General features: G+C 43.7%; 1 protein-coding gene and 1 long non-coding RNA gene across 4 annotated transcripts in view; both read left to right on the plus strand.

Annotated features, from left to right (window-relative positions):
- The window catches only part of SETD4 (SET domain containing 4), a 78,602-nt gene extending 73,699 nt beyond the window's left edge, over positions 1 to 4,903 (plus strand). The window contains exon 15 of the mRNA XM_040620983.1: positions 4,610 to 4,903. The gene's annotated coding sequence lies outside the window, so the exon portion shown is untranslated. The remainder of the gene's footprint in view (positions 1 to 4,609) is intronic.
- A 4,349-nt stretch (positions 4,904 to 9,252) lies between these two features.
- Positions 9,253 to 13,700, plus strand: LOC121100387. 3 transcript variants are annotated; one of them, XR_005832115.1, is made up of 3 exons: positions 9,253 to 9,303; positions 11,337 to 11,444; positions 11,867 to 13,700. It is a non-coding gene; the product is annotated as an uncharacterized LOC121100387 (long non-coding RNA). The 3 variants fall into 3 exon arrangements; XR_005832114.1 differs by having other exon boundaries at positions 9,257 to 9,307; XR_005832113.1 differs by having other exon boundaries at positions 9,278 to 9,311.
- Positions 13,701 to 13,953: the final 253 nt, after the last annotated feature.

A 13,953-nucleotide genomic window follows, 5' to 3' on the forward strand; every position in this document is an offset into this window, starting at 1 on the left:
GCTTCGTACCTCAATACTCAGCACTGGAGATGTTCATTTGTAGAGATCCAGATGCGTCTTCCTGCGTCTCAGGCTGGTTCCGTGGTTGTTTAGGCTGGTCTGGTACCTATCCAGCTCGACTCGGGGGACCGGCTGAAAACGGTGTCTCCTACTCCTCCTCCATCTTAACTCCTCCTGGCTGTGACTTTCTGTTCTGTATCACTCTTGGGGCCTTTTTACTTTTATAGAACCCCCCGTAATACCTCCTGTAGGGCTGGTTTCGTGGTTACGAAATTGGTTAGTGACTGTCTATTCTGAAATGTCTTTATTTCTCCATCAATTCTGAATGACAGCCTTGCTGGATAAAGGATCCTTGGCTGCATGTTTTTCTCTGAAAGAGCTTTAAAAATGCTCCCCCAACCCTTCCTCTCATTCCAGGTCTGTGTAGACAGGTCTGACGTAATTCTGATGCTTTTGCCTTGGTACGTGAGAAATTTCTTTGCCCTGGCCGCTTTCAATACTGTATCCTTGGATCTAATATTTGCGAAATGCACTATGACGTGACGTGGCGTAGGTTTGTCGTCGTTGAGATTGGGAGGGGTCCTCTCTGCCTCTTGGACACGAATGTTTGTTTCCCTCGCTAGATTAGGGAAGTTTTCAGCTACAATTTGTTCAAATATCTCTTCTAGACCACTGTTTTTCTCCATCCCCTCGGGGATGCCAATGATTCTAACATTGGATCGTTTCATTGAGTCAGTAATCTCCCGTAGCCAACATTCGTGGGCGTGGATTTTTTTAAGACCATCTTCTATTTTCATTTTTTCCTCTGTTAACCCATCCTCCAAGTCACTAACCCTTTCCTCTGCTTCTCCCATTGACTTTAAACGAGTAAGCTGGGGCAAGAGAGAGGGAGGCGAAGTTATCTCACAGAGCATCGAGTTAGAGCAAATTTCTGGTGTATTGAAATGGAAGAAACATCCCAAATCTCATCTAAGTGGGTTGTGTACTGGGCAGCACGAGTCCCTGGGCCCAAGCTTGTGTATGTGTTTTGCATTCCTTGAACAAGGTGGATATTCATTTCTCTCTCCCAGAGCTGTGGGGAACAGTGAAGTGCTGGAAGCTTGGTGAGGTCTCCCTGGGGCCCAGCTGGTGGGAGGACCTTGCTCCAGTCCCTTCTCTCCAGCCTCGTGATGTATTTCGGTTGCTAACACTTGCGGAGCACACTCTCTGCTCTTCTTAGTGTCCCCCCAGAGTGAGATGACCCCAAATCCTCTAACAGGAGGAGAAACCCAGTCATGTGGGCGCAGCACCAGGGGAGCGTCAACCCGCTTCAGCACAACTGAACGGAGCCGAGTGCCCACCTCCTGAATGGCCTGTAGACCGCGCCTGGCCACAGGCGGTGCAGCCGGACGAAGCAAAGTGTTCCTCCTGAAGGAGCCTCAAGCGCAGGTGTAGGTTGAGCATCAGCACAAACAGTTCCCCCAGGGTCATGGCACTAAGCTTTACCCTTTGTATATTCTAGGGTGCTGGCGAGGGTTGAATCGGCACCCCAGCCAGGCTAAGCACTTTTAGTCCCAGTGGCGACAGGTAAGGGCGCACTTGGTGGGTAGAGCGTTGGGCAGCACCAAGTGCGGGGCCTTCCGCTGCATAGTTCCCTCCCCCCCTCGCTGCTCTGTTCCTAAGGCCACCGTGGAAATCAGGTCTTCAAAACGGGGGGACTCTGAAGCCTGCGGGAGAGCCGCTGCTCGGGCAGCTCCAGGCGGTGTGGCCCGCTTGCCCTTCCTGCTGCTCAAGTCAGAAGCGGTCTTGGGTTGGAGTCGTGGACCTGACCTCTTGCTGCCACAGTGGGCCTGGCCTTGGAGATCCAGTGTCTCCGTCTGCAGCTGGGGTCGTGTTCCAGAGTCCCTGCAAGGTGAGCTGCCGGCCTTCAAAGCCCTTTGGTATTTTGGCTTAAGCTGCCATCCCGTTGGAGGCACTTACAGATTCAAGTAACAGCTGCAGCGCTTCGCAGCTTTCTCATCTCACATTTCTGGGTGGATTTCTTTCTGCAGATAATGTTCTATGAATCACCTTTGAAATGAGAATTTATCAGCTGAGGGACTGTTCTCTTTGAATTGTCAGAATAAGAATAATAAAAATAACTCCCTGAGGTGTGATTTCCTAGGCCCACCACAAAGACGGGCAGGAACGCCCACATCCCTGGGACTGTGCTGTCTTTTTAAAATTTTTTATTTAAATATTTTTTGATTTGAGTATCGACACACAATGTTACATTAGTTTCAAGTGTACAACATAGCGATTTGCTAAGTCTCTACGTTATGCTGTGCTCACTGCAAATGTAGTTACCATCTGTCCCCATGCAACGTGGTCAAAATACCATTGCCTCTATTCCCTGTGCTGTACCTTTCATCCCTGTGACTCATTCATTCTCTAACTGGAAGCCTGTACCTCCGACTCCTCTTCACCCATTTCACCTATCCCCCCAGTCCCCTTCCCTCTGGCAACCATCAGTTTGTTTTCAGTATTTATAGGTCTGATTCTGCTTTTTGTTTATTTATTTATTTATTTAGATTCCACATATGCTATTTGTCTTTCTCAGTCTGACTTATTTCATTTAGCATAATGCCCTGTAGGTTCATCCATGTTGTCACAAATGGCAAGATCCCGTCATTTTTTATGACGGTGCAATAGTCCATTTTGTGTGTGTGTGTGTGTCTGTGTGTGTGCGTGCGCGTGTCTGTGCGTGTGTGTGTGTACATCACATCTTCCGTATCCATTTGTTGATTGGTGTGTGTGTGTGTGTGTGTGTGTGTGTGTGTGTATACATACACCACATCTTCCTTATCCATTTGTTGATTGCCGGATATGTAGTTTGCTTCCATATTTTGGCTCTTGTAAATTGTGCTACAGTTAACATAGGGGTGCAGATGTCATTTTGAATTTGTGTTTTGCTTTCTTTGGGTAAATGCCTAGTATTGGATTATTGGATCATATGATATTTCCATGTTTAATATTTTGAGGAACCTCCATACTGTTTCCCACAGTGGCTGCACCAGTTTACATTTGCACCAAGAGTGCACGAGAGTTCCTTTTCCTCCATATCTGACCAACACTTGTTATTTCTTGTCTTTTTGATTTTAGCCATTCTGACATGTGTGAAGTGGTATCTCATTGTGGTTTTGTTTTTTTTTTTTTAAGATTTTTTTTTTTTTTTTTATTTGACAGAGATAGAGACAGCCAGCGAGAGAGGGAACACAAGCAGGGGGAGTGGGAGAGGAAGAGCAGGCTCCCAGCAGAGGAGCCTGATGTGGGGCTCGATCCCACAACGCCGGGATCACGCCCTGAGCCGAAGGCAGGCGCTTAACCGCTGTGCCACCCAGGCGCCCCATCATTGTGGTTTTGATTCGCATTTCCCTAATGACTAGTGATGTCAAACATCTCTTTATGTGTCTCTTGGCCGCCTGTATGTCTTTGTTGGAAAAATGTCTATTCAGTTTCTCTGCCCATTTTTCAGTCAGATTGTGTTTTTGGTGTTGAGCTGTATAAGCTCCTTATATATTTTGGATATTAACCCTTTATTGGACATATCACTTGCAAATATCTTTTCCCATTCAGTAGGTTGCCTTTTTGTTTTGTTGGTCGGTTTCTTTGCTGTGCAACAAAATGAATACCCATAAATTGGTAGCTTTTCTATACACTAATAATGAAGTAGGAGAAAAAGAAATAAAAAAAAAAAAAAGATTCCACTTATAAATCAAAAAGAATAAAATACCTAGGAATAAACCTAACCAAGGAAGTGAAATACCTATACTCTGAAAACTATAAAACACTGATGGAAGAAATTGAAGGTGACACAAACAAATGGATAAATATTCCAGGCTCATGGATTGGGTGAATCAATATTGTTAATATGTCCACACTATCCAGTGCAACCTACAGATTCAATACAATCCTCATCAAAATGCCAACAGCATTTTTCACAGAACTTAGAACAAATAATACTAAAATTTTATGTACCACAAAAACCCCCAAATAGCCAAATGGTCTTGAGAATGAACAACAAAGCTGGAGGTATCACAATCCCAGATTTCAAGATATGCTACAAAGCTGTAGTAATCAAAACAGTATGGTGCTGGCACAAAAGTAGACGCATAGATCAATGGCATCAAGCAGAGAGCCCAGAAATAAACCCGTGTTTATGTGGTCAATTAATCTTTGGCAAAGGAGGGAAGACTATACAAGGAGGAAAAGATAGTCTGTTCAATAAACGATGCTGGAAAAACTGGACAGCAATCTGCAAAAGAATGAAACTGGACCACTTTCTTACACTATATACAGAAATTAAAACTCAGAATGAAGCATGGAAGTTTACATCAAAAACTAGGGAAATAAAAAAATAAAAAAAAATAAGGAGGGCACAAAAAAACCAAACCAAACCAAAACAAAAACCTCACAATGGATTAAAGACCTACATGTGAGACCTGAAACCACAAAAATCCTAGACGATCACACAGGCAATATTTTCTCTGACATTGGCTGTGGCAACGTTTTTCTAGATATGTCTCCTACAGCAAGGGAAACAAGAGTAAAAATAAACTGTTGGGATCATGCTTTATTTCTTTTTCCTCAGAGAATAACACAGCGGTTCTCACTTGGCTTCTTCCATGTCTCTACTGAGCAGCCGACTGGTCCCACTGTACTCCTGGCTCTGCCACTTCCTGCTGATTATGTCTCTGTGAGTCTTAGTTTCATCATCTGTAAAGTGGGTATAATAGTTCAGGGTTGCTGACACTTTGAGTGTCCATGTGTTAAAGTACTTCATTGATTTATAAATGCTGTACAAAGGAACATTACTTTTCTGCTAGGAAGCCTGTGAACGAATAGACCATTTGGCCCTCTCCGGACTCACTGCCTGGCAGTGGGGAAATAAGTCTTGATCATGCTGCCATTTTAAAACATTTTAAATGAAGACCATTTCTCTCTCTTCCTCTTGGCTCTCTCCCTCCTGGCCACTTTTGTCCAGGAGATAATGAAGATTAGTTTTCATTTCTTTTGCTCTTTCCTGGTTGTCCAGCCTTACTGTTTAGAGAGGCTCTCAGTTCTTTTCCCTTGAATTTTTGCTTTTTACCATTGTGTTTACAGTAAGAGTCAACTGCAGGTAATGCTTGGTGGTTAACCAGTGAAAGTATTAGAAAGCCGAACAGCTCTAGTCTTCTGACCCACAGAGACTAAGGTCAAGGATTTTTTTCCCCCACTGGAGGAGGTCATCAACCAGGAGGACGATGAACCACAGAGGGTGGGCTGAGCTCAGGGCCACTGTGGGCAGCTGGTAAACTCACTGTCTGAGAAGGCTCTGCAGTCCGCATTCGGCTCTGCCCCTACTTACTGAGTCTCTCTTTACGTCCCGCAGGGCTGGATTGTGTTCCCAGGCCTACAGGGAAGTTAATATCTGTTCAGTGGTTTGTTTAAAAGTTTGAATCTGATTGTGAGATTCAAGCCAGTAGTGGCTTTTGGGGAGGAGAGGTGAAAGTTATCCAAATATTGTGACATGGGCAGCCTTTCTGTTGATTTTAAAGAACTTTGTACAGTTTTCTGAGGCTCTTGGCAGCTTGGTGCTGGCCTGATTGTTGGTGTAATATGAGGCTGCCACACACGTGGCCACATAGTACTTAGAAGTGTGGTTCATCGACTGTGAGCCCGGACACCCATGTTCTAGATTTTCTTGCCAACCAACCGTCTTGAGGGAATGATTGGCTCATCGATGTAACATCTCTCCCTGACCCTTCCTATTCCAGCTACTTCTTATTGAAAATTATTATGTGACAACTCTTGGTGTCCCTATGGAGAAGACAGAGGGATGCATTGTATGAAACTTGCTTTCGTACTTGGCCTTTTGGCTGGCTGTCTCAGGAGGGTTGCTGGTGCACAAAATGATCTCCTCTGTCAAGGGTGGAAGAGAAAAAAGGAGCAGCTTCTAGCTATTTACAGGATGTCACATTATTAGAAGAAGAACTGGTGCAAGACAGAGAAGACTCTCAGGAAATCCAGCAAGCCAAGAGCATTGTGCGGTGTGGACATGAGGGGAAATGGAAGTCCCACTGTTTAGGTAAAATCGAAGACTTTGAATAATCACAGATTTACCAAAATTTGCAAAAAAAATTATGCAGGGAAGTTCCATGTACCTGTCACCCCTGTACCATCTTGCCTAACTGTAGCATGGTGACAAAACTAGGAAATGAAGCATAGAGCTTTTGAAACAGGGGTCACATTGAAAGAATGAAATCATAGCACTATTGCAAAGATGGTGTTGACAATTTTTTGAGCCCTACTATGTGCCAGTCAATATACAGGGCAGCTGGAGTGTAAAAAAATCAGTCTTGGGTCCTCCCCTGAGGGAGTTACAGAATGACCAGGGAGACTGACATTAAATTAAAAATTATGCAGATAATTCATTTTTAGAAAGGATTTATTTATTTATTAGAGCAGGAGGAAGAGGCAGAGGGAGAGGGAGAAGCAGGCTCCCCACTGAGTAGAGAGCCGGATGTGGGATTTGATCCCAGCGCCCTGGGATCATGACCTGAGCCGAAGGCAGACGCTTCACCGACTGAGCCAAGATTTACCTATGATACTGAAGTAGCTACAGCTTTAAAGGTTGCTCCTGTGTACATTTATAATTGTGTCCTTTCTGGGCTTATTTTTGTCACATTTCCTCCTTTTTTTTTCTTTTTTTTCCTGGTCTGTGGAAGCCAAGTATGTCCTGGAGTGAATGGGCACTGACAATTGTGCCCACAAATGGCACTTCATGAGGATTTTTTTTAAAAAAGATTTTATTTATTCATTTGACAGAGATAGAGACAGCAGCGAGAGAGGGAACACAAGCAGGGGGAGTGGGAGAGGAAGAAGCAGGCTCACAGCGGAGGAGCCCGATGTGGGGCTCGATCCCAGAATGCTGGGATCATGCCCTGAGCCAAAGGCAGATGCTTAATGACTGAGCCATCCAGGCGCCCCTATGAGGATGTTTTTAATGGAAGTCAGCAGTTTGCCTGCAGAACGGGAGTCAGAACTTAGAGGGTCAGCTAGTGGGAGTGAGAGAGGACCAAAACGGACTTCTGCCAAGGGGGAGAATTCTAGAATGTTAGACATGTTTGACAAGACCCCAGAACATCTTGATGGTAAAGTGTGCTGCCTCTGGCTTCCGAGGGCCACTTTGGCAAGCCACACAGAGAGTTCAAATGTACAAGGTTCACTCATGTGGTTCATAGTCATGACTTACTTTGGGACACTTATGGTTTAAGTGAAGAGAAGGACAATTAGATTTATGTTCTCTGTTAAAGCCAAGAAGTGGTATCTGGGCAACTCAAGCTGAATGCACACAAGAGAGTGACCCTCCCCACCTACTTGGTAAACGTGGTACAGGTGGCAGAAATAATACCTGGATAAATACCCCTGGTCACTTAGGACATTTTCTTTATATCAACATTTGCTGTAGGAGGTTCTCGTGTCTCCTGGCATTTGCCAAGCAAACGGAGTGCTTCAGACAAGAAATGGGAAACAAAGGTTTGCCAGAAATGGTCAGGAGTAATGAGCCTTAGCAGTGGTGTTTGCAAGGGGGTTTCTCCTCTGATGTCAGCTCTAGTTTTTGTTAGATGCAGTCCTGAATTAGGATACCAGGAGGCACGTGACGGGTAGAAGTGCTGACTTTCCATCTGTTCAAGTGGAGTGTCTTTTGTAAGTTTTCATTCCTCATTCTGTGTTCTGCATCGCTGAGCCTTTCAAAATGCACTCTTGATGCAGAAGTGAGATCTCCACTTCAATCTCTGTATTTGGCCACCTGAAAATTCCAGTAATTGGCCTCTATCATTGAATAAGTGGGGGAGGGGAAGGCCCCATGAAATCCATTGCCCCAACCTAACTTTTCACTCCCCCCTATCTGTGGAGAAATTGCAGGTCTGTTGATGATCCTCCTGACGTTAGTCTTTTTGTTAAATTTCATCTTAATTATAATTTTTAAGAGTGATTTCTATCCCCAGAATGCTGGAGTCGAGTTTGGGAGAATTTGTTATGGTTAAAGAATGCTGGTGAGTGGATGGCTATCCTGTTGTGCCCGGAAGCCTCATGTACTGGTCCTTGCAGGCAGATGCTGCTCCAGTTCCGGTGCAGGGCCCAGTCACCCTGTATTCCATACGGCCTGGCATTGTGCCCCACACATATTAGCTCTCAGTGCACGCTGCCTGCTTTGCTGTTGCAAACTTATAGCCAGATGGTATGGGGCTTAACAGCTGGGCATTGGAGAAGATACATGATTTTGAATCCTGCTCCTGCCCCTTATTCTCTGAGTCTTTGCGTAAACCACTCAACCAGTCTGAGACCCAGTTTCCTCATGTGTGAAATGGGGATAATAAGACCCACCATATAGAGCTGTGAAAATGAAATGAGACAGTGTCTCACACTTGGTGTAGAACCTGGGGATTGCTTGTTTCCCGTTAGAGTGTAAGCCCCATGGGGGCAAGGACATATCTGTTCCCTTCTATAGCCCCATGCCTGGCATATCGTAGGTGCTCAATAAATTATTTGTTAGATTAATGAAAATGTGTTATGGATTTTCTGTGATATTACTGCAAAGAGAAAGAGAAGTTTAAAGATTTGAGGAATGGTGATATGAGACAATGATATTGGAAACAAAATAAAATAATTGGAGAAAGGTGTTTTTTTTAATCAACATGAGTTATCTATCCATGTGTATCTTAGTATTGGTCATTAATTTCACTTTTAAAAAATGTGTATATATATATGTATGTATATATATGTATATACATACATATATATATATATATATATTGTTTTTTAGAGAGAGAGTGGGTGGAGGGGCAGAGGGAGAGAAACTTCAAGCAGTATCCCAGCTGAGCCAGGAGTCCATGTGGGGGAGGGGCTCAATGGAGATCATGACCTGAGCCAAAACCGAGAGTCAGACCCTTAACCCATTAATTTCACTTTAAAATACATTTATTATTTTAGTTGAGAAGTTATCATTTATTTTTATAGATGGTGTTTTTCAGGATTCCTGAGAGAAACTGACTTACATAATTTTACATCTTTGGCAAAAATGCATATGTATTTCAAAGATTTACTTATTTACTTATTTATTTTAGAGAGACAGAGACAGAAAGTGCGGTGAGGAGGGGCAGAGGAAGAGAGAGAATCTCAGGCAGACTCCCCACTGAGCAGGGAGTGTGCTGTGGAGCTCAATCTCACAACGCTGAGATCATGACCCAAGCAGAAATCAAGAGTTGGACGCTCAACCAACTGAGCCACCCAGGTGCCCCCGTATGTATGTATGTATATATGTATATATTTGTAAAAAGATGTATTTATGTATTTTAGAGACAGAGCAGGAGCGGGAGGGGCAGAGGGAGTGTGAGAGGGAATCTCAAGCAGACTCCACACTGGGTGTGGAGCCCGATATGAGGGGCTTGATCCCACGACCCTGAGATTATGATCAGAGCGAAAACCAAGAGTTAGATGCTTAACTCACTGGGGGGCCGCCCAGGCACCCCCCATATACATTTTTAATAGAATTATGGTTTTTGGTTCCCCATGGAATATGGCAAAGACTTCCTCTCTCTTCCATTCCTTCTCTTTCCCCCTTCCTTTCTTGCTGTCTTTCTCTGCCTCCAAGACGAAACACTATAGTGCACTAAAAATATTTCTGAGCATTAAGGATGTAGGGAGTACGTCCTTATGGACCAAATCCATTGGAATGGGCCAAATCTACTAAGGACGTATGGTGTTTGAGTATGTTAGCTTCTCCGGGAAAGTTTTAAAAAAGTTGAAACTTTTTCTTTAGGAGTTACTCAGCTTTGTAATTCCATAGGTAACTAGTAATTCTTCTGTTCTCCAAATTGCCAAAATCTGATATTGACCAGTAGTCAGTTTGGAGCATCGCTCTGTGTCTGACTCAGTCGGGAGTGAGGTGGGCGCTCATTCAGAGCACTCATTGCAAAGTACTGGGTGGCTTTGAGCATTTTAGGGACAATTCTTTAACCCACCACCAGATGGAGAAGGTACTCCACTTAAGTTCTGATTCATGTTTGCCTTGTTGGAACAGGTTTTGGCACTTTTCTCCTTTCTGGACTGGACGGTTAGCATTTTTTTGGATGCAGAAAAGAGAGCAACACACAAGAGCCTATATTTTAACACTTTATATAGGAATTAAAGTACATGTTATTACAGATTTTGGTACTTATGTGCCCACTTAAAATATCTAAAGGGTTATGTATTTTTAACCCTTAGGAGACTGGTATTGACGCATGAGTTTGATTTTTTTTTTTTTTTCTTAACATACACTTTGATTTCCTATTTCATGACTTCCAGCCACCAGACCGACATCCCCTTTCCTTGTGGGATCATGACACAAGGTTAATAATTAAGAGCAAGAGTGTTGGAGATTCATAGCTCTGTGTTCAAGTCTAAACTATTCCACTTGGGTGAGCTACTTACCCAATCTGTCATCCCTCAGTTTCCTATAATGTGAAATGCTTATTTCACAGAATTGCTGGAGGGCTGATCTAAATAAATGGGCTGATCTAGCTGATGGCCCCTGTATAGCACTTATGCCATGTGCTTGCAACAGCTGTGTTTACTGTTAGCTGTGAAAAGGCAGTTAAGAACAATATTTTCCCCTCAGTTTTACTGAGATATAATAGATTATGCAATATTTTATATCTCTCCCCAATGCATTAAAATTTCAGACTATGCTAACTTATTTAATTATGGCCCCTTTGCTTGCTCTTCCAACTGTCACCTGCACCCTTGGGATAGGCTACTCCAGTGGTTCTTGGGGGTAGTGATATTGCCTCCCCAGGGAACCGTTGGCACTGTCTGGAGATATTGATGGTTGCCACAGTTGGAGAGTGGGTGTTAAGTGGCGTCAGCTGGGCAGGGGCTGGGGATGTTGCTAAACCTCCTGCAATGCACAGGACACTCCCCCCAACAAAGAATGATCTAGCCCCACATGTCCATAGTACCAGGGTTGAGAAACCTGGGCTATGAGGTACTCAGAAGAAGAAAACTTCCTTGTCTTTGGTCTAGTCAATTCAACTTAATTAAATTCCAAACATCTAATAATCAGGACCTGTGCTAGATTCTGGAGCTCCTAAGGATGAAAAGACACAGACTCAGTCCAGGACGTGTGAAGGGTCTGGGATTGTGCTCTACTTACAAGCTAGTAAGTCTGTTGCTATTTCCTGGATGCTAGCAGAAGACACAAGGCTCCTGGGTCAAAGACAAAGGTCTTCTTATTCATGGCATAGCAGGTGGAATGAGCATCATGCTGACATGGGTTCCCTTTATCCCCTCAGTCCTGCGGGGCACATGAGGGTGCCCGGGTGGATCTTAAGCATGCGGTGGGTTGCAGCACAGCTGAGGAACACAGAACTCGGGGACTCCAGTGCTCTTAATAATCAGTGGTAAGCAAATCTCTTCTTTGGGGGGAAGATAGTATCTTGTCCCTCAAGGATATAAAGAATTAAGTACAAGGAACAAAGGATATAGAGCAAGGTATTTCAGATGGTACTGTTTGAGAAGGCTTCATGGAGGAGGGGATACCTGAACTGGGTTTTGAAGGGTGAATAGGGCTTTAGGCCACAGACAAGGGGAGAAAAGTTTTCTCTTTTCTTCCTGAAAATAAATTAACTTCTCTCCTGTACATCTCAGCCCAGGTTGTGTGAGGGCAGAGGACACTCTAGAAAAGTCCTGGCTGAGTCTGATCAACTAGTGAGCATATATGGACTGTTGCCAATTATGTTACAATATTATAAACTTACATCTAACATTAATTTACTGTGAGAAGATGAACTACATTTTTATTATATGATTTTTTTTTTTTCAGGCTGCAGCTGTGGGCTTATAGTGACCCATAGGAACAAGTCTCTCTGCTACCAGTAGACCCTCCTTCAACAAAGGAGAGTATGTTAGGCCAAGGTTGATGGACTAGAAAGCAAGGCCTGCTGGATCACCCACAGAAGGCACTGCAGACGTGATAAGAGCAAGGAATGATGAGCCTAATGGGTAAGCATGAGAGCCATTTGGGTGGGCACCAGAACAGTGTCTTGTTGCTCATGGTTGTATAATCTGGGTACACTGGCTATATTCAAAGCATCAAAGGCTGGGCAGGCAGGGTGTAAAATGGAGCCTAACTGTGGGGAATCCTGTGTAATACTATCCTGGAATAGAATATTGTACCACAGTGAAAATGGTGGTACTGGGCTCCATGTGCAAACATGGAGAAATCCCAGTCTTTAAATCAGAAAACCAGAACCCATTCTACAAATTTCAGAAGGAAGGGTTGACTACAGGAAATCAGGTCCTACAAAATTATTGGAAGGGATGGGGAAGGGGTAAAACCCCAGGATGGGGGTGTTCCCTGCAGGTCAAGAAGTCACACGCAGGGGCGCCTGGGTAGCGCAGTCATTAAGCGTCTGCCTTCGGCTCAGGGCGTGATCCCAGCGTTCCGGGATCGAGTCCCACATCGGGCTCCTCTGCTGGGAGCCTGCTTCTTCCTCTCCCACTCCCCTGCTGTGTTCCCTCTCTCACTGGCTGTCTCTCTGTCACATAAATAAATAAAATCTTAAAAAAAAAAAAAAAGAAGTCACAGGCAGCCACTATTGCTATAGCAGAGCCTGTGTAATTCTGCCACCGTCGCTGCCTGAGGATGAGGAAATCCGCCTTTGTCCTCCCAGCCACCTCTCATTGGTAATAGAATAGAAACCCTGTTTGCAAGGGATTCTGGGAGTCCTTCTCAGGCCTCCACATGCTGTTGACAGAGCTGAGAGCAAAGAAGGGGGTGGAATGGTGCTGGGGGTCCAAAGACAAGAGCAACATAATATGTGATAAAAGAGCTCCCTGAAGATTACGTACAGCATGATCCCATTTTCATACAATGGTGTGTTAGAGCTGGCTTGAACTGGCTTATGAGACCCAATAAATTTTCAGCAACTTTGTGACCCAGCTGTTAAACACAGCCAATATTAAAAATTAAATTATATAAATTTACAATAAAATTATACTAAAGACAATGGTAACAAATATGCTAAACTCATCACTTAGTTATCTTGCTGCATTTTATTCTTATCTATGCTTTTGAGGTTATTTATGTCTATTCTGTCCGTATGGTGAAAATCCTATATACCGCTGTGCTACTACAGTCTCTTTCAAACTCTGTGTTTGGTGGCATCATCTTGGCAGCTTGAAATAGGCCACCAGGGAAGAGCTTCTAACTTCCATGAGAGAGACTAGCTAATGCTACCAACTAGGGCTTGATCGTTCCATTTCAACGTACACATGTGGGCATAACACAATGGTGGACAACATGTGAATAATGATGAACAGGTTAAATTGGTTATGTCTGTGGCTGTTACATCGTGAATAGCACAGGAATTGAGGAGATAGTCTTCCAGTATTTGAAAACTATGGTCTGATTCAACAAAGAAGCTGCTCACATGTTTGATGAGAAAGTGACTCTTCTACCATATACTTTTGTCATTTTGCTTTCTTCTTGTTAGTGTAAATGAAAATATCAACCAACATTTGTCTTGGAACTACATCGGTTTCTCCATTGCAACTCTAGGTTGGCTGCAGTTATGAAGGTGTGGCAAAACGCAACAAAAAAATTCTGTGCGAATCAGTTAACTGTGATTTACAATAAAGGATATTATGGGGTATTATGTATTTGATCATTATTTGTAAATTGTGAGCTATAAGTCCTTTGTATCAAAAAATGTATAACAAACTTATATGGGGATACAGACACATGTGCGCGCGCGCGCACACACACACACACACACACACACACACTTGATTTTTGGAGAGGTGGTGGTTAAACATTTACCATCACACGTCTGCATATATGACATAGCAAGGGGATGATGAGCAACATTCCAGATAGCAGTTACCTTTGGGGGAAGATCTAAACATGGA

Source organism: Ursus maritimus, unplaced genomic scaffold, assembly GCF_017311325.1.
Source record: "Ursus maritimus isolate PB19 unplaced genomic scaffold, ASM1731132v1 scaffold_4, whole genome shotgun sequence".
Taxonomy (NCBI): domain Eukaryota; kingdom Metazoa; phylum Chordata; class Mammalia; order Carnivora; family Ursidae; genus Ursus; species Ursus maritimus.